Source organism: Podarcis bocagei, assembly GCF_964188305.1.
Source record: "Podarcis bocagei genome assembly, chromosome: 10".
NCBI classification, from domain to species: domain Eukaryota; kingdom Metazoa; phylum Chordata; class Lepidosauria; order Squamata; family Lacertidae; genus Podarcis; species Podarcis bocagei.
This window is the reverse complement of record NC_138135.1, coordinates 54,381,279-54,402,562: the sequence shown is the minus strand read 5'-3', so window position 1 is coordinate 54,402,562 and position 21,284 is coordinate 54,381,279. Positions and strand designations below refer to the sequence as shown.

General features: G+C 41.4%; 1 protein-coding gene across 2 annotated transcripts in view; it reads left to right on the top strand.

Annotated features, from left to right (window-relative positions):
- The first annotated feature begins 336 nt into the window (after nt 1–336).
- Nucleotides 337–21,284, top strand: part of CNTN1 (contactin 1) — a 154,661-nt gene continuing 133,713 nt past the window's right edge. For both annotated transcript variants that reach the window (XM_081211505.1, XM_081211504.1), the window contains exon 1: nt 337–526. The gene's annotated coding sequence lies outside the window, so the exon portion shown is untranslated. The remainder of the gene's footprint in view (nt 527–21,284) is intronic.

Below are 21,284 nucleotides of genomic sequence, written 5' to 3'. Positions count from 1 at the left end.
CTCCGGGGTGTCGCCGCGGAGAGTCCCCCACCCACCCTCTCCGCCCGCCGCCGCCGCCACACGCCTCCTTCCGCGCCCGCGGCTCCTTTGCAGCTGTGAGGCTGCCGCCGCTTTCCCAACCCGACGAAGCCCTTCCCTGACCCAGCAACGTTTCCCTCGTTGCCAGGCTCGAGAGTGACATCACCCGCGTCCAATCGCTGCCCGGCGCTCTCGCGCTCCGCCACCGCCCCCCGGCCCCCCTCCCGCTCTTGCCCCAATCAGCTCGGTTCGCCCACAGCCCCCTCAGGCAAAGGCGGGCAACTGTCAAGGCGTTTTTTGGGGTGGACTTCGCTGAGGAGAAGGGAGGGAGGTGGGCGCGCGCGCAGGGGGCAAGGCAGCCAAGCCTAGCCAAGGCAAGCCTAGCCAAGCAGGGCAGGGCGCTCCCAGGTGCTTGCGGCTGAACGCGGGAAACCTCCAGCTGCGCAGCCCCCTCCCGCTCGCCGCACCTCGCGCGCGTCTTCCCCTCAGCAGCGCGGTCCCCGCACAGGTAGGACTTGGCTTCTTCTTGTTATCCGCACCGAGGGAGATTTCGAAGAGCTGGGTGGCGAGTGGAGTGAGGGGGGGCTGGATAGATTGGGGGGAGGGGGCTGCTGCCTGCCGCCGCGAGCTTTTCTGAGGGAGTGTCGCTCTGAGGAAGGAGATGTGCGCGCCTCCAAAAGCGTCCCCAGGTTTATGGGTCGTTTCCAGTCGCCCTCTTATGGGGAGGCAGAAGCTGGCCGAGTTGCCGCCGCCGCCGCGCGCGCAACAGAAGGATGAGGCAAGTTTCCTCTGGGAAGCTCCGCAGCCCAAGCAGCCCGCTCGATTTAGCAGCAGCAGCAGCAGCAGCGCTGCAATACCCAGAGCAATTAGCTCGGCTAGAAGGACGCAGCCGGTTTGGGGTGGGGGAAAGACGTTGCTCTGAGATTATACGCTGCCTCATCCAATGTAGTTGGCCAATATATTTCTCTTGCTTTCCCCAATGCATCTCCCACCCCCACTCCCCACCCCACCCCCCGCGCTTCCCACCTTTCCGTCTTGGAATATCAGAAGTTAAAGAGAGGCGATTCTCACCTTTCCATTCCACCCTCCCAGTTCCAGCCACTTCAGTGGTGAAACGCATTTGGCGGCTGCTCCTTTTTCCTTTTTTGCACGGGCTGTGATGATGGGGGGGGGGGCAAAATCCATGTTGCCGGTGCAGATGGCAGGAATGATTTTTTCTTTCTTTCTTTCTGAGCTTTCCCGTTTTCTCAATTGCGCCACAGCTTTTTAGGAGCACCTTGTGGAGATCTGCTGCTGCAGACAGGGAAAAACCAAGGAGAAAAGAGACGGGAGATCCTTTAAGCTGGGTCTCGTAAAAGATCCATGCCCGCCCAGGGGTGACATTTTCAGTGTGTGTGTGTGTGGGGGGGGGTGATGTTCACACAAGCATTCCTAATTAGTTGTTAATTTACTAGGTCTGAACTCAAGGGTGTGTTTACTGGGGAGACCCAGCAGGAAACTGGCTTAGGATTTTCACCCCTGTAAGGAAATGATCCATTGGGACAATATTTGTTTGATAGGAGGCAGGTTGGTATGAAAGGGTTCGTTAACCAGTGTTAGAGGATACAATGAAAGGTGTATTAAAGAAATTGGTAAAATGAGTGGCAAGGCAGATGAAATGGGCTGTTCGAATTGTTATTGCTACCATCCCTGAAGGGAATCTTCAACACATACTCATTGCTGCTGTTAACATTTCAACCCTAAAGGAGTTGCATATACAAAGCAGGAACTGGGTCATGTAATTCAACATAAACTTTATTTTTTAAAATCCTGTTACATAAAATTGGCCTGGGCTGGCACAGAAATAGTTGACTTGAAGGAGCCTAATACAAGGAATGCAGTTCTCTTCAATGTCTATGATATCCTCTGGTATATAAATGAATAATGCAGCATTAATGTAATTCGCACATCCATTTTGGTACTGCTGTGGTGGTTCTGCAGGCATCTTGTGTAGAGGCTGCTTGCATTCCAGAAGGCAGGTTTGGTCTCTGACTCACTTTTTTTGTGTGTCCAACGTTTTATATGTCTTACATAATTTGCAATTTGCATTTAGATGAAATTTATCCTCCCCCCCCTTTTACTGTTACTCTTTTAAAAATCGCCAGTTAGTGCAAATGTTGCAGTGTATATGTTGCAATTCACCTTGATTATAGTAACACCTGCTGGAGAGAACAGAGACATTGCTTCCAGAATCAGCTACTGCTGAATTTCAGCTGCACCACACTCATACTAAATACTAGTGCAATACGTAGAAATGAGCTTGAATGGCTTCGGTATAAAACCATTCCAAATTACTGTTTTCATCTCCAGTCAAGACTATGGACTGTTAAGAGTTGGAAGCAGTAAATGATGACCTTAGAGCTATAATGACGGGGGGGGGGGGGGGACACTATGCCACACAAGAGGTTGCTGTTTTCATATGAAGGCACTAAGACATCCAGAGTCCTTTACTTGGGACTTCTTCTGCTGGTTGCCAATGTGTTTTTCTTTGCCTTTCTCCTCTGGAATCCCTATGTTTTGTCTTCTACATACAGTTCTGACCTCAGAAAACCCAATATTCTCTAGGGCTCTTTAAGATTTTTGTGTGCCCTAAGAGAAGGGAGAAGTAAGGAATCCTGGGTCAGGGATTCCCTCCCACCATCAGTCCACCGGTGGGGACCTCTTCTGCATTTTATACCATTCGTTTGTTTGGGTGTTTTAAAATTGTAAACTGCTTTGACAGGAATCTGGTATATAAATGCAGTAAATAACTAAATGAAATGCCATTAAAAAAAATTGAAGGGAATCCTTTGTTAACAGGATTATGCAAGTAATTTGTTTTGGGGGGGAGGGGGTTCAATTTCTTTAAAAAAGGAAACCCCATTTCGGATGTTTATTTGAAATTCTCTGATTTTCTGCATAATGTGCCCTGCAACTTGGAAGCCCTTTAAACAGAACATGTTCAGATCCAAGCTAGAAAAAATGCACACACACGAATCCCATAAATGAGCAAACATTGAAAATGTAATCCTACATATCTTGACCATTTATGCAATTGCCAATAAGTTAGGTAACAGTGATCACCTTGGATTCATTATATTGGATGAGCTCATAGAGCCATAAGGAAGGATCATTCATGAAGACAGCCAGTGACGTGTAGTGGTTAGAGTGTTTGACTAGGACCTGAAAGACCAGGGTTCAAAGCCCCACTCAGCCATGGAGCTCGGGTGGCTGTCAGCAAGTCACTTTCTATTAGCCCAACCTACCTCATAAGGTTGTTGTGAAGATAAAATGGGGAGGGGGAACCATGTCCTCCACCTTGAACTCCTTGGAGGAAAGATGGGATAGAAATTAAATGAATGAATGAATGCACCCCTTCCTTTAACCCCCACCCCATCCATCTGTATAATCAAGACTGTAGCGTTCTCCAGGTACAGAACAACAAGCAAGGTTATGCACAAGTCAGTAATACTGTAACTACTGGTTGAAAGGAAGGTGGCCTTACTAATCAGCTATCTGAGTGGACAGAAAGGGATGAAATGGCAAATAGATACTGATCATAAAGAAAAGCCCACATACTTTACCCAGCATTCCAAGGAGCCATACCTATGATAGCTTAATGAAAGTTAGCTAATTTTTTTTAGTCATCTTGGTATACTCGCAAGCATGGAAGCTGAATGGCAGTTGTCTTCCACACTTCCAATGCATGCAGGTACGCAAACTGGGGGTGGGAGTCTAACCAAAACTGATTTGAATGTGGAATTAAGGTGTTATACTTTTTCTGATTGTGTTAATTAACACTGAATACATGAGTGTGGTTTTTGCATGCAACTTTCAGCCCACTAGCACAAGTCTACCCCACACACATCACCATGATTTGATTGTAATGAGATTAGAGGGAGAGTTGGTTCTCCTGAGCACACCACTATAACTGCTTGGGTATTACTTCTGTGCATTTCGGAGTGAGTGGCATCTCAATCTGTGTCTTCTCTGCTCATATGACGGCCTGTCTGGGATAGATGGTTTCAGAGGGAACTTCCCACAAAACTCATTCTGTCTTTTGCATTTGTATCTTGTGCTTGGAATGACGTACAGTGGTACCTCAGGTTAAGAACTTAATTCATTCTGGAGGTCCGTTCTTAACCTGAAACTGTTCTTAACCTGACTTTAGCTAATGGGGCCTTCCGTTGCCGCCACACCACCTCTGTGCAATTTCTGTTCTCATACTGAAGCAAAGTTCTTAACCCAAGATACTATTTCTGGGTTAGTGGAGTCTGTAACCTGAAGCGTCTGTAACCCGAGGTACAACTGCACATTAGTTTCTCCGAGTTTTTACCCTTATAGCAGCTTTGTGAGATAGTATAGGATGGGAGATGCCAAAAGGACATCTGGTAAGATTTAAACCTAGGCCCCTCTTATCCCAGGTCTAACACTCTTTATCATACTTCTTCAGGGGTTATCAGCATTGAATATCTTATAGCTAGCCCCCCTGAACATCATTCTTAAGAGGTCACCTACTTGGAGAATAAGTTCTTAGTTTTGCTATGATGCCCAGATAAACTGGAGGCAGGAAGAAGAGAAGCGTGAAAAGGATTTGCCCTTGTAAAGTCCCATGATATTAACAGATAACAAAAAGATCCACCTAGTTTGGGTTTTAAGTGTTCAGTCATACAGCCAATGACTCTTAGATATTTTGGAAGATTTGAAGCTCAGTGCTAAAGCCTAAAGGGATATTGTTGAGGTTTAGATAAGTTGAAATCTTGATGCAACAATAAGCGAAGCACAGGGCATGAGCCATAAACTCCTAAATTGGATATCACCTTTAGCATCATCTCACTTGGTGGTCTTGGAAGGCCAGCCTTGACCTTTTCCAATCTCAGTTTGGGGATAATAACAGTCACCAATCACACACAATCATGTTGTGTGTTTGGAATATTCTAAAGCACCATACAAATACTATGCTACTATGATGACTTAAACTTGTTTTGTAGAGAAGGTGGGATCCTGTGGGATCCACTAGGCTTCCCAGACCAGAAACCAAATGGGTTCTGGTATTTTTCAAGAATATTCTTCTGTCATATTCCCAATTGAGACAGGAGTAGAAGATTTTATGGCTTTAATTTAGTGTATGCAGTTCCATTAATGTAATGCTTTGTTGCCGCAGCTTTCAAGGGAATTCCTTGGGTTTTCCATTTTTAATAGTTATAAATAGACATCTCAGAGCCATTACTTCTTGCACTTACTTTGAATGAGCTGCTGATACTAGAGCCATTTTTCTCTTAAATAAATAATCTCTGCTTGCTCTAACAGATTTTATTTCTTCACCACAAATTGTGATCTTGATGTATAACTCCACCCTCTTTCCTGTAAATACAGTTAATGTGTTCTTATGTATAGTTCCTATGTATTCCAGTCCTGGTTACTTCTGAAACTATCATTACTGTTTGCAGTTAATTAAGAACTATATCGGATACAGTTTGTTTGTGTGATAAAGTTGTATCATGTCATAGTACGAGCCCTCTTGCCAAATCTCTCATTCCATCTTTATTTTTATTTAACCTTGGCTGGTTTTATTTTTAAAGTTTATATGCTGCCCTTCAAAAATAAATAAAAATAAAACAAATATAGTAAGACCATGGCAATATTAAACATCATAAAATCAGCATATAATTTTAATAAATGAATGCTTGGGAAAATAAAAGCATATTTGTCTGCTTCCTAAGATCGCTATTAGGCAAATCTCCCTTTATGGTCTTCGATTCCCACTCTAACCATCAGGTAAGGTTGATTTGACTCCCCTTTCACCTTGTTCCTGATGTAGATCTTCACTGACTCCTTCTTCCCCTGGTGGGGAAAAGCACCTTTCTGTGGTTTGTCTCAGGTGCCAAAATGACTTGGGGTGGCTCTGTTTATTGCCCTGCTGTAAAGAGGTCTATGCCAATTTCTGCATATCAATTTTTAAGACACGGGAAAAGGATACGATAGCTTTTGTCTAGCCGCTTGGCAATTTAAAACTTCACAGTAACTAAGTAGGATGTCTGTAGGACAGCCAATTTTTATGAACAGAATCTATAGGTGTGTCCATTGCTGCTGTTTGATCTGGTCCAGTAGTAAGTTATATAATATTTATCTGCAAGGTGTGAAAGCTTAGCCTGTGAGTTGCAACAGGTATGGAGGCAGCTACATCCCAGAGTTCAAAGTGAACTCCCAATTGTCTCTTTGCAAGTAGTGCTCCCTGTCAGCACCAGTGAGTGCCACTGCCTTTAAGGGGCTTGCTGTGAACTTAAAAGTATAAGGTATCACAATGCAGTGGTACCTCGGTTTAAGAACAGTCTGGTTTAAGAACGATTGGGTTTACAAACTCCGCAAAATCGGAAATAGTGTCCCGGTTTGAGAACTTTACCTTGGTCTAAGAATGGAATCCAAATGGTGGAAGGGCACCAACAGCGGGAGGCCTCATTAGGGAAAGTGAGCCTCGGTTTAAGAACGGTTTTGGTTTAAGAACGGACTTTCAGAACGGATTACGTTTGTAAACCGAGGTACCACTGTATATCATTTGTTGCAACTGAATCATACAGTTACCAATCTAGAAACTGGTAGGACAGTTGACCATCTAGCAATCTTGCAATCTTCCCTTCCCTTCAGTGAACTTCCTGTGGAAGATTATGTAGGGTTGCCATACACCGGGAATTTCCTGGACGTAGCTGAGATTTGGCTGTTGGAAACAGTGTCTGGGCAGAAATTGTTGGAATGTCCAGGAAGATCCGGACATATGGCAACCCATGTCAGAAGTTTAGAATTTGGTGAATTTTCTTTTAAAAATAGCTCAAAAATGTCTTTGTGTGTCCAGATTTTCACTTTTTTAAATATGGCCGCCCTAGATTATGACATTCCATAAGAGATTAGAAATGTTTGCAACTATAGCAGTGAGCTGCTCCTAATTGTATAAAGGACACACTGGGTTAGACTTGTAAATTGCAGCATATGTCAGGGGAGTTTTATTGAATTTGCATAATGAATAGCCTTTAGGAGAAACTGGTCATTAAGTTTGTAATCCTAAACACACTTACTAGGGAGTAAGTGCCACTGAACTCAGCAGTGCGTCTAGATCAGAGGCAGGCAACCTAAGGCCCGGGGGCCGGATGCAGCCCAATTGCCTTCTCAATCCGGCCCACGGACAGTCCAGGAGTCAGCGTGTTTTTACATGAGTAGAATGTGTGCTTTTATTTAAAATGCATCTCTGGGTTATTTGTGGAGCATAGGAATTCGTTCATTTATTTATTTTTCAAAATATAGTCTGGCCCACCACATAGTCTGAGGGACAGTGGACTGGCCCACGGCTGAAAAAGGTTGCTGACCCCTGGTCTAGATCTCTGTATTTTTAATGATGAGGGGTAAATATGTATACATATCTGCATTTTTAAGGAGGAGCTGATTTTAAGGGTATTTTTTCTCTTTCAGAAGTCCAAACAGAACCTATTATAATGTTTCTGCTTTACAATATATATGTTTTCCTTTTCAAAACCTTATTATTGTGATAAGCAAAGCAACAGAAATGGAGAGACTGATCTGTACTTCATTATAAGGATGGGGTGGAGCAAAAGGCAAACTGAATGTGATTGAAGCATACTACTTGAAATGAGGACATATTACACATTTCTCTGAATACTGCACACGTTTAAAAGCATAAAGAAAGGTTTGTAACTGAAACAGCCCGGGGTTTGTGATCCAGCACAGCTGTTTCAATTCCATTCATACTCTCACATTGTCAAATGTTCTTGGGAATTTTGCAAGCAGCTGACCCTGTTCCTTAAGTGTGGTTGATCTATACAAACCTGCACTGTGTTGGCATATTATATTGAAGAATTCAAAGGAAGTGATGAGCTCTATTCCTTGACAGGTTTTCTCTTGATGAATCTTGCTACAGAGGCCTCCAATGTCAGTGTACTTTGCTGTGCTGAGTTGCTGCAATTTACCATTTAGAATTATATCAGCATTAAGTGTGCACAGCTGGATAATTATTCCTTTTTTCACACCCTTCAAACAAAATGGTAAGTCAGGATAAGAACAGGGTTTGTGAACAGTTTTAAAGGGTTTTGCGCATGATGGTTGTTTTAGGTTTTAGAGTCTAGGAGCAGATTGGAGGAACTTGGAAGCTTCTGCAACCTTGCCTTTATGACCTCAAATCCATCTGAAAGTAAATTAGGCAGGCAGTTGCAACATAGAGATGAGAGATGGAGCATTAACATTAGGTCCATAGTCAATAGTTTGGACTTCCTCAACCTGGTAACCTCCAGAGGTTTTTGAATGCAACTCTTCTCAGCCACAATCAACATATCTATATAAGGTTAGTGAAGGCTGGACTGGTGGCTATTTTCTTGCATTTAAACCTTGGAAATTTAGCTTCCAAAGCTCTTAGGAATGTTGGGTTTTAAATGTTTGGCATTTAGAGAATATTAGTGTCTGGCCATTCCTTTAATTGCCCAGTCATGAACATGGACCATCAGGTGGACGTGCGTCATTGTAATTATACTTAGTATTATATCCCACAAGTGCCATCCAAAATAATGATAATAATAATAAAATAAAATATAATGTGCTAGAACACATTGCTGAACACATGTTCAGGCAACAGCTCTTCAGATTGCTGTTTGCCCCACCCGGAGAGGATTTAAGTGAAGGATTTATTGGCCCTGCTAGCTGAAAAATGTAGGATGTAACATAAGCAGTCATCTGAAGAAGTGTGCATGCACACGAAAGCTCATACCAAGAACTAACTTAGTTGGTCTTTAAGGTGCTACTGGAAGGAATTTTTTTATTTTGACTATGGCAGACCAACACGGCTACCTATCTACTATAAGCAGTCAAGTACAACACTTCCTGTTTGCCCAGAGTGGGCACAAAGGGGGATGTTACTCCAGCCAGGAGGACTTCCTGTCACACCTGGTCTGGAGCATCCTCCCCCTGCGTGTGATCAGGTAGATGGGTGTGACCCTGTGAGACCCTGTAAAAGGGCCAGTCATGCAGCCATCTTCCTCTTTGACTCTTGATCTCAATGCTTTTGCTGTCTGCTGGCTCTTAGCCAGCAGCACATGGGCTCAATCCCCATATGGGATGAACTCAAACTCTATTCTGTAACTACAAGCTAAAGTCTGCCTTCGGGGAACCTACTGTGAACTGAATGTAAGTAAACTTTTTATTACTTTTAAAGAAGACTGTTGTGTCTTTATTCTTTTTAAGAGTGAACAAAGGGGATTTACCAGGAACAAAACCCAATCTGGACAAGCCAGATTGGATTGCTTAAGTAGATTCAAACGAATCTACTAACTAGCTTCCTGCAATATATTGGAGTATGTACTCTGCTACTGACTCACTAGCGTGACTGAGGAAGGATAATATTTAATCAATATATCCTCTCCTACTATCCACAACAATCCCACAGAAAATAAGAAGAGCCTTGCTGGAAGAAGATGCTAAAGGAGCAACTAACTGAGCATCCACAAAGTGACCAGGTGTTTGTGGGAAGCTCACAATCAGGGAAAAATGGGAGTTGTGGCCCAATGCCATCTGGAGGGCCACAAGTTTCCCACTAGTTTAGTATAGTATAGTATAGTATAGTATAGTATAGTATAGTATAGTATAGTAGTGTACAGCAGAGGAGAGCAGGAGGAATATTTTGCCTTAAATGCCTCAGCCTAACTGTGATAGAGGACATGATCTGGAGTCAATTCTTATATTAATCAGAGGGTTGAAGCTATCTAAGCAAAGCAGCAACTGTTTATCTAAGCTGGAGGCAACTATAAATTTGCCAAAAAGTACAAATAAATGTTGGTTTACAAAACAAAACAAAACCCCACTCGGACTAATTTCTGCTAACATATAGTCGTAGCTAAATATGAATTTTCAATGTGAATGAGTTATCAACTACCAGTGGTAAGACAGATTTAATTTTGGATCCTTTTTTAGATCATTGCTTCTTTGTAGCTATTAGGGCAATGTTCTGCAGTAAATATCCTATATATGCCCATGTGATTTTTTAAGAGGGTTGGTTGATTTTGCTTTTTTTTTTTGCTGTTCTTAAAAACTGTTTCCCATAATTTGAGTTTCCTATACAAAGCTGCATTTCTGTGCTGTTTTTATTTACCCAGTAGAAATTGGCAGGTGCTTCCTCTTCAAATGCCCAAAGAAGTAAGACTTGTAAGTAATGCTACTTGGGAATTGGCAGAGGATTCGGGTAAGGAAATTACTCCCTTGCCTCATACTACAATATTGTCTTTGAGAGACAAGTTCTTGTTGTGTTTCCTCTTTGGGAAAAGCATCAATTTGTCCTCCCCCCCCCCCAAAGGGTGAAGGGAAGATATAAACAGCCATAAGGCCATAGAACTTTATGTGCTCATCCACACCAGCTGAGGAGTGGGTGGTTGCCTCTGCAGCTTTTCAGAAGTAGTTTTTGAAAGAAGAAAGGATTGAAAATACTTTCTCTTGTTCAGGGTTGGTGTCAGGGATTGTCATTGTTAGGCACTTGCCCAGGTCCCCAGTCTAGCAGGCCACCTCTTCCTCTCCTCCTCTTCCTCTGGCTGTTCACACTTTTTCTGAGATCATGGAAATAGAGCATCCTATGCTCATCTTGCCCGCCTTTCTGGGCAGTGGTGCAGACTGGGCTCAGAGGAATAGAACAAATGAATGAGCTCAGAGGAAGAAGCTCACTCTGGAAAGTGAATCCACTGAAAGAGTCCTTCCTAAGGGCCCCAGAAAACCTGGAGCTGTCAGTGCTCTTGATATGCAGCAGCAAATAAAGAATGAATGGCAAAATATATCATGCAGCTTGAGAGTTGCTATTACACAAAGCCCCTTGTGGAAAAGACTGAAAGGTGGGGGAAGTTGCCAGGTTGGCAGAAGAGGCTTTCCAGATGGGAGGAAGTAGCTATGATAGTGTACTGGCCAGGTGCTTACTGGGAGGGGTAAGGTGATGGGGAGGTCTGGTGCTCCTGCTGTTGCATTTGCACAACATCAACCTTCCTGCTGCCTCTCCCACTAAGCAACAGTGACCCATCTGCTGGAAGCTAGCACAGCAGATCTGCCCCACCCAGCAAGCTGTTTCTGCAGGTTGGAAGAGGAGGCAGCACAATACTAAGAGCACTAGTGGTTAATCATCTAGACCACTGGTCTTCAGTTGATGGGTCACAGCCTGATCCTGTAGTTCACAACAGGAGAACTACTACCATGCAAATATATGGAATATATGGTAAAGGGTTAAGAAATGGGTTTCCAAATGCATGTTGGGGTTAAAAGTGGGCCTTGACTTTGAAAAGGCTGAAGTTGCCTGATCTAGGTAAAGGTAAAGGGACCCCTGACCATTAGGTCCAGTCGTGGCCGACTCTGGGGTTGCGGCACTCATCTCGCTTTATTGGCCGAGGGAGCCGGCGTACAGCTTCCGGGTCATGTGGCCAGCATGATTAAACCGCTTCTGGCGAACCAGAGCAGCACACGGAAATGCCATTTACCTTCCCACCAGAGCGGTACCTATTTATCTACTTGCACTTTGACGTGCTTTCGAACTGCTAGGTGGGCAGGAGCTGGGACCGAGCAATGGGAGCTCACGCCGTTGCGGGGATTCGAACCGCCGACCTTCTGATTGGCAAGTCCTAGGTTCTGTGGTTTAACCCACAGCGCCACCCGCGTCCCCTATGCCTGATCTAGACAACATTAAATGCAATAAACATATTTACCCCTTTCTGCTTTTGTGACTAGACTACTGTATCAAGTTCAACACTGCATTTTTTCTTTGCAAACTATTCTCTATTTGATATTGCCTATAAGTTTATAACGGGCTGTTATGTTGCAAAGGAAGTGTAACTGGGGACTTGCTTATCCAGTTTGAAAAGCTGAGATAAAATTCCTTTAACTTCGGTATCTATATCTGTTTACAAGCTGCATTTGGTTCTACTAACTTGAATTACAGAGTATGTCATTTGGATGATACAATTATATTATCTTTAGTATGAAAATGGCAAGAGCAAGGTCTCATCATGGGGGCTATGCAAAAAAGTGCTGCTTCCTTTCAGGAGAAGGGAGCGTTTGATTCCTGTACGCAAAGAACTTTCTAAAGTGAATGAGCAGTAAAACCATAACATTAAAAAAAATTAAAAATAAAAGCATGAAAAATTCAGCAGCTCAATTAAAATCTGTAAATCATGAGAGAGCATCAAGAAAAAAGGAAGGAAGTTTTCAGCGCCTACTTAAAAGCCTGAAATGATGGGATTTCCCACAGGAACAGAGTTAAGAAGCAGACGGATGTTTAAGTGAAAGCAAATTCAGTGGCCTGGTTCTCATGACATAGTAAGCAAAACAATGGCTAATGGGACTGCACAAATGTGTAAGCCCCTCTCTAGTACCCTACATTTTCGCACTGTCCCAGTAAGCCAAAAATTGGTTTACCAGTGGTCCCTCCCCCAGACTGGCTTACTTCACTGGAAATACAGTCGCACCTTGGTTTTCAAACCGCTTAGTTCTCGAACGTTTTGGCTCCCAAACGCAGCAAATCCAGAAGTGAGTGTTCCAGTTTGCGAACTATTTTTGGAAGCTGAACGCCCAACGGGGCTTCTGTGACTTCCAGTTGGCTGCAGGAGCTTCCTGCAGCCAATCAGAAGCCACGCTTTGGTTTCCGAAGGTTTTGGAAGTTGAACAGACTTCTGGAACGGATTCCGTTTGACTTCCAAAGGTACGACTGTAGATGTAATTTGTATTTGTAGTATAATCTGTAGCATCAACATTCTATAATGTTGATTCTGCTTTGTTATGAAGGACTGCAGAATTGGATACTGTAATCTTTTATTTAATTTCTCTTTGAGATGCTATCTAAATAGTCAGTATTTGACAGATGGTGTCCTCTGTGGTGTGCCTGTGGATGTTCTTTTCACAGGGTTATAACTGAGTTTATCGTGTTGAAAGTGAGAGGATTGAGTTTGTTTTCTTTTTCTGCGCTTTGGGCAGTGATCTACCCCTAGAGAGAAATCTCAGGTTATCACAGGAAGGACTAAGTGGGGACTATAAGATCTGAAAAGTAGGTCATTTTTTCCCTAAGGTCCTGCTTTGCATATATCTGCCACTAAAGTAATAGAAAAGTCAATATGTATCAGAACCTGAGGGCATCATTGGCTGTTGCTGATACTGTCAAATGGTGTAATCTCACATGTCCCTGATTAAATATTTGCATGATTGAATTTTATGAGAGAGAAGCTGATAATAATGTGGTTTGCCATTTTTATTTCTATAGAATTCTTACAAAACAAATGTACATAGTCCTTTACATTTGCAGTCTATAAGAGGAACAAGCCAATTTTATACAATGGCACCCCTAAGCAAAAATGATTTACAGGAGAGCTGGATATGGCAGTGAATAAATTTCCATAATTTTATCATATATATTTATAAATTCATTATATTCACTTGTTTTGTGAGTTTATTTGGGACCTATCATCCAGCTAAATTGTATGCAAAAAGCTGGGATTGGCCTGTGGATTGTTTTAGCTGTGCGATAGATATTTGAATAATAATGTTAGGAAAGTAAAGCAAATTGATATTTTTACAAAGATGGAATTCAGAAAGGCTACAAAATTATTTAAATTTATGTAAATCCTAAATGGACTTTATCTGTTAGGTTTTTCAATTGTGAAAATGTGGGTATCTTATTTTAATTTTATAAATTAAACAGCTTTCTGTTTATAAATTGAGGAAAATGGCAAGACTGCTGCATAATCTCACTACTTTACAAGCAGGCATTGTTGCCTAGCAGCAAGAAGCCTTATTTAAAAGCTGTTTTATACTTAAGTGAACATAAATAACTCATCGCTCCTAAAGATTTGGGGACACACACAGTAATTTTTTTAAAGGCAGTTACATTGTTAAAAGCTGAGAGGTGCTTTAAGAAAACCCAGTTAAAAAATGTGAATACTTAGGGAAACAAACCTTTCCTTTTCACATAATTGCTTCAAGCCACATAATTGCTATTTGTCCAATGAATCATACAGTATGTTAAAATTTTTGCCCTGAGGTTGTTTTCACACTCGTAGGAATTGATCCCCATAATTTCCAGCAATCGGATCATTAAAGTATGTTTATTTGCAGAAACACCTTTTGGGCATTCTGAGCATAAATCTCCATGAAGTTAATTTTGAGTAGTTCTGCTTAGTCTAACAAGTTAAGGTAAAACTTGACAGTGATTTGGAACTTAGTGTGTGTATGTCACACCTTCGAATTGCTTATCTCATGTCACTCTCTTAGCACTGAATTCTTATCTCTACCCTTTTCTCATGCATGCCTGAAATAATGACCTATGTCTGTGCTCTTGTTTACATCAGGGTAGGTGTTCTTGCTCACAAGGATGAAAATCAGGTGGCTTGCAGCATGATTCTATTTAGTCCCCAAAACGTGGCCCAGGTGATTTAGATACCATCTCAATGTGAGGCGTGGTACACAGAGGAGAACAACGTACGGGGAGAAGTGCTATAGCTTCCTTTTTCCATCAGCCTCAGTGAGGTTAGGATTGTCCTCAGATTTTTCTTCAACCTGCTTGTCATTTTCTACTCTGGCTGCATATAAGAACTGGGTCAGGCTAGTGGAAGAGAAGAAATAACTTATCCCTTGTGGAAGCTGGAGAGAAAGGCAATATAGTTTAGCCCTGGTGTACTTGGCGCCTGGGACGCGGGTGGTGCTGTGGTCTAAACCACAGAGCCTAGGGCCTAGACCACAGCACCACCCTCATCCCTGAAATGTAACTAACATTAATTAAGATTATGGAGCGCAGTGATATAAGATCGGAAATGCACCCAAACCACCATGCAGGGAGCCAGTTTAATTAAAATGCATTAATTGGAAGTTGATTGGCATTTTGGCAATTGTATAATTTGGGAATTAATTGTTATTGTTATAATTCAGCTATCATTGCGAGTATATTGGAAAACTAATAAAAGTTCAAGTTTGAAATTTCACAATGGGGTCTCTCTTCGAAATTCTTTTAGATCATTTGAACTTGTGAATTAAATTGTACTGAAATTTTGTTGATACTTGAAAGATTTGCTTGCAAATCAGATTCTCGTTATAGGAAAATAAAATGAACATGCTGGTGAAAATGAATGGATAAATCAACTGTTCAATGGGGGCCACAGGTTCTTTATCACTTGCCCAATAGACAACAAAGTTGTCCCATTAGCATAAGGACTCCCACCCATCCAGTGGGACTTCCTCTTCCTTCCCTTTGCTCGTGTTCCTCCTGCAACCTCTCCATCTGTTTTGGAGATTCCTCTGGAGCTCATTTTGTGTGGGGATGCTGGGAGCATGCAGGGAAAGCAGAGGAAGGCCCATTGCATAGGTCATCCTTGTGCTAAAAGGACAACCTTTTCTCCAGCTCCAAGGGCTTTCTGGCGGTTCCCTCATTGAGAGAAATGAGACTGCAGGGAACCAGGCAGCTCCATCTTGATAGTCATGCCTGCTCTATGGAACCTCCTCCCGTCAGATGTCAAGGAACCTTTAGAAGACATCTGAAAGCAGCCCTGTATATGGAAGCTTATAAATGTTCGATGTTTTACTGTGGTGTTTTGATTTGTTGGAAGCCACCCAGAGTGGCTGGGGCAACCCAGTCATATGGGTGGCATAGAAATTATTATTATTATTATTATTATTATTAACCTCGTCTACAACTCAGTCTATTTCTAAAACAAGAGACATGTCTATATTTTCAGAAATCAAAAATTTTAATATAGGCTTTTTGTAGTTCAGAGTTGCGGCCCAGCAATTCATACAAAGCTTGTTTCACAGCATAGAAATAGTCAAGTACAGTGGACCCTTCAGATACAAATTTAATTTGCTCAAGGGGTCCATCCACAACTCAAAAAGTCCATAAGCAGAGGTGGGACTTCTGCGCATGCGCGCGGCACGATTGAGCACTTCTGCACATGCACGTACGACGAAACCAGGAAGTATACACTTCCGGGTTTGCCATGTTTGTAACCCGAATGTTACGTATCCAGAACGGTACGTAACTAGAGGGTCCACTGTAAAATGAATGGAGAAGGCAGAACTGGAAAGCATGCACTTATGTATCAGTTGTGAAATGCTAATTGGTTATGATGTATTGGTGCTGTCTCATGGCATAACAAAATGAATTTTCTTTATGGAAAATGTCAGAAGAATGTGAGACGTTCCGTGGAGATGGGGAACATTGGTCCTCTCCTCCCACCTTCCTTCAGATTTCAGTCTCTTTCACGAATGTTAGGAACTCTTCTGCTTTTAGAAAAAGGTATTCTGGATCTAATCAAATGGTTTTTTGTTAATTTTGACCATTGCAGGTTTCTGATGTGTATAATTATAAAATAGAAATATAATTTTGGGAGTGGCAAATGAAATTTAATATTTATTTATTTAGTATCACCTTTATAGTCCACTTTTCCTCTCAAGGAGCTTAAGGTGGTATGTATACATGGTTCTCCCACCTTTCCATTTTATCCTCACAACAACCCAGTAAAGTAGGTTGGGCTGAAGAATTGTGTCTTGCCTAAGGTCACCCAATGAGCTTCATGGGTGAGTGAAGAGTTGAACCCTGTTGTCTCCCAGAGCCTAGTTCAACACTCTAACCATTAACACTGGATAACATAATACAGAAAGGAATGATTTATATAGGAGCGGTTTGTGTTGTTGTTTAGTCAATGGGACTGAGCTGTTGGGCAAATAATGTTAATGTCCCTCAGTAAGTAGTACCAGGATAATAAAGAATAAACGGTACATTTTTTTGTATTTGAAAGAATGTAGTTTTGCTGTAAAGATCAACAAAGCCCGATGACTGTAGGCATATTTAATATGATGGTGATTTAAATTTATTTTTTAAAAAAATTCTGTATTTAAAGCCAGTGGCTATGAGGCAATGGCAGCAGATGTGAATACTTGTTAGCATACAGGAAATCTTGTCATATAAAATATGCATCTATTTTGAAATAAGGAATAGTTTTCAAATTATTCTCTCTCAGTGCTGGAAAATACAGTAATTGGAAAGCATACTTGCCCTCCCTGGGCAATTTGAGCTCATTGATGATGATTGTTATCAGGGTTTTTTTCCCCTTCCTCCTTCTAAATTGGTCACCCCCTGTTAGACTTGCTATAGGGAATATGTTCTTAGGTTTAGGAATACCAGATGGGATTAATCAACATAGTGCCTTTGTTCTTTGTGTTTTTCACTACCAATATCAGAGATGCTGAGTTCATTGACACATGTTGTTTCAAGTCCCTTCAGGCTTTGGGGTGCTGGAAAAAATTCAATGAAAGTCTAGTTAGGGTTTCTTTACTTTTCATGTAAAGCCCTAAAGCCTGGCTGTTGAGCACAGACTCGTATGGGTTTTGTTTTTGTTAGATTTACAAAGGATGAGGATTCTATCTGGCCAAGTTACATTCAACAATAACCCTTTGGACTGAAAGTTAAAAGCCCTGAACATAACTGCTATGTTTTGGCATTTCCGCTTTACTACTCCCTCTAGCTCACATTTTTATGACCTAAGTGGACTGGCAGGAACATTTTAATTGGGTGTAGATCATGATTCCTATGAAGAGTGTATGCAGTACTTCATCAGATGCCCCTAATGAGACACACAGATGTTGGGGAAGGCTTGAATAGAAATGCCAGTGGGTTCTAAAAAACAACAACCTGATGACATGGTCTGAAAGCAACAGAAAATGAGCCCCTTTATGGAGCTCATACTTCTGCTAATGAATATTGAAATTTCATGACATGACATCGTAGTCTAACAGTGTTGCTGAGAATTGCTTGTGAGGAGATATGAAACATGGAAATATGTGACCTATGATGTACATATGAACACTAAATAAACATGCTACATTAAACTGTAATATTCCCTGTGCTTTCTACATTTGTAATTGTGTCTAAGGAAATTGGAAACTGACATATTTATACACTTTTTTAGTACAATGCTGAAGCTACTGTTGAATTCTAGTGTATCATGTGTTGCAACAGTACTTATGACAAACGGGAAAGAGAAAAGTCATTATACTTTAGATCACAACTACTGAAGATTGTAAGAGAATTAATCTCAGATACTGTGGTACCTCGGGCTACAGATGCTTCAGGTTACAGACGCTTCAGGTTACAGACTCCGCTAACCCAGAAATAGTACCTCGGGTTAAGAACTTTGCTTCAGGATGAGAACAGAAATCATGCTCCAGCAGCGCAGCAGTAGCGGGAGGCCCCATTAGCTAAAGTGGTACCTCAGGTTAAGAACAGTTTCAGGTTAAGAACGGGCCTTCAGAACGAATTAAGTTCTTAACCCGAGGTACCACTGTATTGAAAAGAAAATAATGTGGCTGAATACCTATCACCTTGAAAGTGAAATGAGATCACTACAAATAGAGTTGTAGTTTCTACATACAGTGGTACCTTGGGTTAAGTACTTTTTCTGGGTTAGTGGAGTCTGTAAACTGAAGCGTCTGTAACCTGAAGCGTATGTAACCCGAGGTACCACTGTACTTGTGACACGTATTCTGACCATGAATGGCATAGTGCTCTTTATATACATACCTGAATATACCGGTAGATCGAGAAAATAATTATCAGCCTTGTTCCTCTGCTTTGAAATGGAAAACATAGTTAACATTTAGCTCTTTCCCCGTAGTATGACAGTGATTGTATTTTCATAATTTTAGTTGTCACTTCTCCAGGTAAAATAAATAGCTTGTAGTGCTTCAACATTTCATAAGTGTAATCCCACCTATATGGTCTAAAGCAGGGCTGAGGAAGCATTGGCCTTCCAGGACTCCAAAAACATAGGTAGGGTCAAAGATTCCCCAGGTGAGATCTAAATCACTTGAGTGCATAGCGGGAAAAAGTGAATACGCAATGTTGAAAAGAGTGTAATTGATGGGGGGGGGGAATCCTTTTGGCACATCTTCCTCCATATTGGCTCCAAATGCATGTGTAGCTTATTCATTATGGGGAAAATGTACAAGCGCTCTTTCCACATATTAGCAATAAGTAGCAGAAGCATGAATATGCATTCTTTTTTTGCTTGAACATCTTCTGTTTGACTGATAGCTGTTTGTATGGGGCAACATGACCTTATTTTGGTAGGATGGCATGATTTTTGGTAAAATGACAGCCAAATTTTGGAAGATATTTATTGCATTTTTTTAAAGGAGGGAGGGGCAAATTAAGGTCACATTAGAGGAACATCTGAATTAAATGAGATTAAATTAAATCTGTAGATTGTGGGCCATAGTTAAAGATAAGGTATGTATAAGCAGCACTAGTATATTTCTGTTATGCTTTCCTTCTATAATTGCACATAGCTTGGCTGTTTTGGCAAAGCTGGCAACAATTTTAATCTTACCGTACTGAGACTAGCAAGATATCTGATGACTTATGTCATCTGGTGCATATAGAGGCAGCAACCAGAGATGATATTGATCAAAATTTGAAAGAGCTTTATAGGTCAAGACGACATCTTGAATTGAATATCAATTTGTTTGGCAGGCAGTGCAAGTGAGTCCCAGTGGCAATATTTGGTCTTATAAAAATGATCAAGAATTGCATATTGATGTGCTTCTGTATTTGTAAATGGATAGTTTGATTGGAGTGAATATTTGAGCAAGATTTTTACAGATGGAGCTGGGATAATATATATATATGGAAAGGTTATTAAAGTTGTCAGGGTGTGTAGAATGATATGGAATCCGTATAGAAGATATTTCTTTAGCATCTCTTCTCAGGATGATTTGATGCTCTGCATTGCTTGAGCTGCAGTCTTATACAGTGGTACCTCGGGTTACATACGCTTCAGGTTACAGACTCCACTAACCCAGTACCTTGGTTTAAGAACTTTGCTTCAGGATGAGAACAGAAATCGTGCTCCAGCGGCACAGCAGCAGCAGGAGGTCCCATTAGCTAAAGTGGTGCTTCAGGTTAAGAACAGTTTCAGGTTAGGAACGGACCTCCGGAACAAATTAAGTACTTAACGTGAGGTACCACTGTACTCACTTGGGAGCATATTCAACAGGACCCACTTCTGAGTAGACCATGCATAGGATGGTGTTGTAAGTGATGTCCACTAGAGGGCTTCAATGAGAATTGAAGCAAGGCAGGTGAAAAACACATTTTTTTTCTTTGTCTTAAAAAAAAGAAACAAACCATGACTGCATCGACTCATTTAATTTTGTTACTGAGAATTAATTGGAAAAGTCATTTTAAAAGATTTATTCTGCTGGTTGCTCTTTTTGATCTGTTCTTTCTCACAGCAACTGTGTATCCATTAGTTTTCAAATGCATGTGCCATTCCAAATAAAAAGAGAACATTATAGTGTCAGGTGAGGTAGGTGGATTATTCATTGTTATGCTTGTTCGCTAAGCCTGGAAATATGCAGTTGTCAGAATTTATATTTTAAAAATTTAATATATGGTAAAACTATTGTAAATGGCTGTTGAATTAATTCCAAAATGTTAATGAATGAAGATATTGAAGTAGTTTGACCTTCTAAACCGACTGACTTCTTGAATTGGCTAAACATATTGTGCAGTCAGTGTATTTATTTATTTATTTTTTTAAAAAAACCCTTTTTGGTTTTGTATCAGTTTATCCTTGAATCTCAAAGCAGCAGGTTGACATGGAGGAAAATAACAGCTCTCACACTGGAAAAACCTTTAAGATAAGAGTCTAAATGGAAATTTAAATTACAGAAATGTCTCTTTCCTGCTGGGACTTAAATATACAGGCTTAGTATATTTAAATTCAGCCCAGCCTATAGTTCTATATCTGGCATACAGTGGTACCTCTGGTTGCAAACTTAATTCGTTCCAGAGGTCTGTTAATCTGAAACCGTTCTTAACCAGAGGTACCACTTTAGCTAATGGGGCCTCCCGCTGCCGCTGTGCCGCTGGCGAGTGATTTCTGTTCTCATCTTGAGGTAAAGTTCTTAACCCGAGGTACTATTTCTGGGTTAGCGGAGTCTGTAACCTGACATGTTTGTAGCCCGAGGTGTTTGTAACCTGAGGTACCACTGTATGTGCCTATAACAGTGTCATAAAGCTGATTCCATCATTGTAATGTGATACTACGGTGACCTTGTGCTGGCACAGGAGTCAGACTGTCTATGTAGAGACACTCCATTCTAAATGGTTATTGCTTGGCTATTTCCATAGTCTTTTTGGCTACAAAGCATTTTGTAGCTTGCTCCTAAATTGTAAGCCTGAAGAC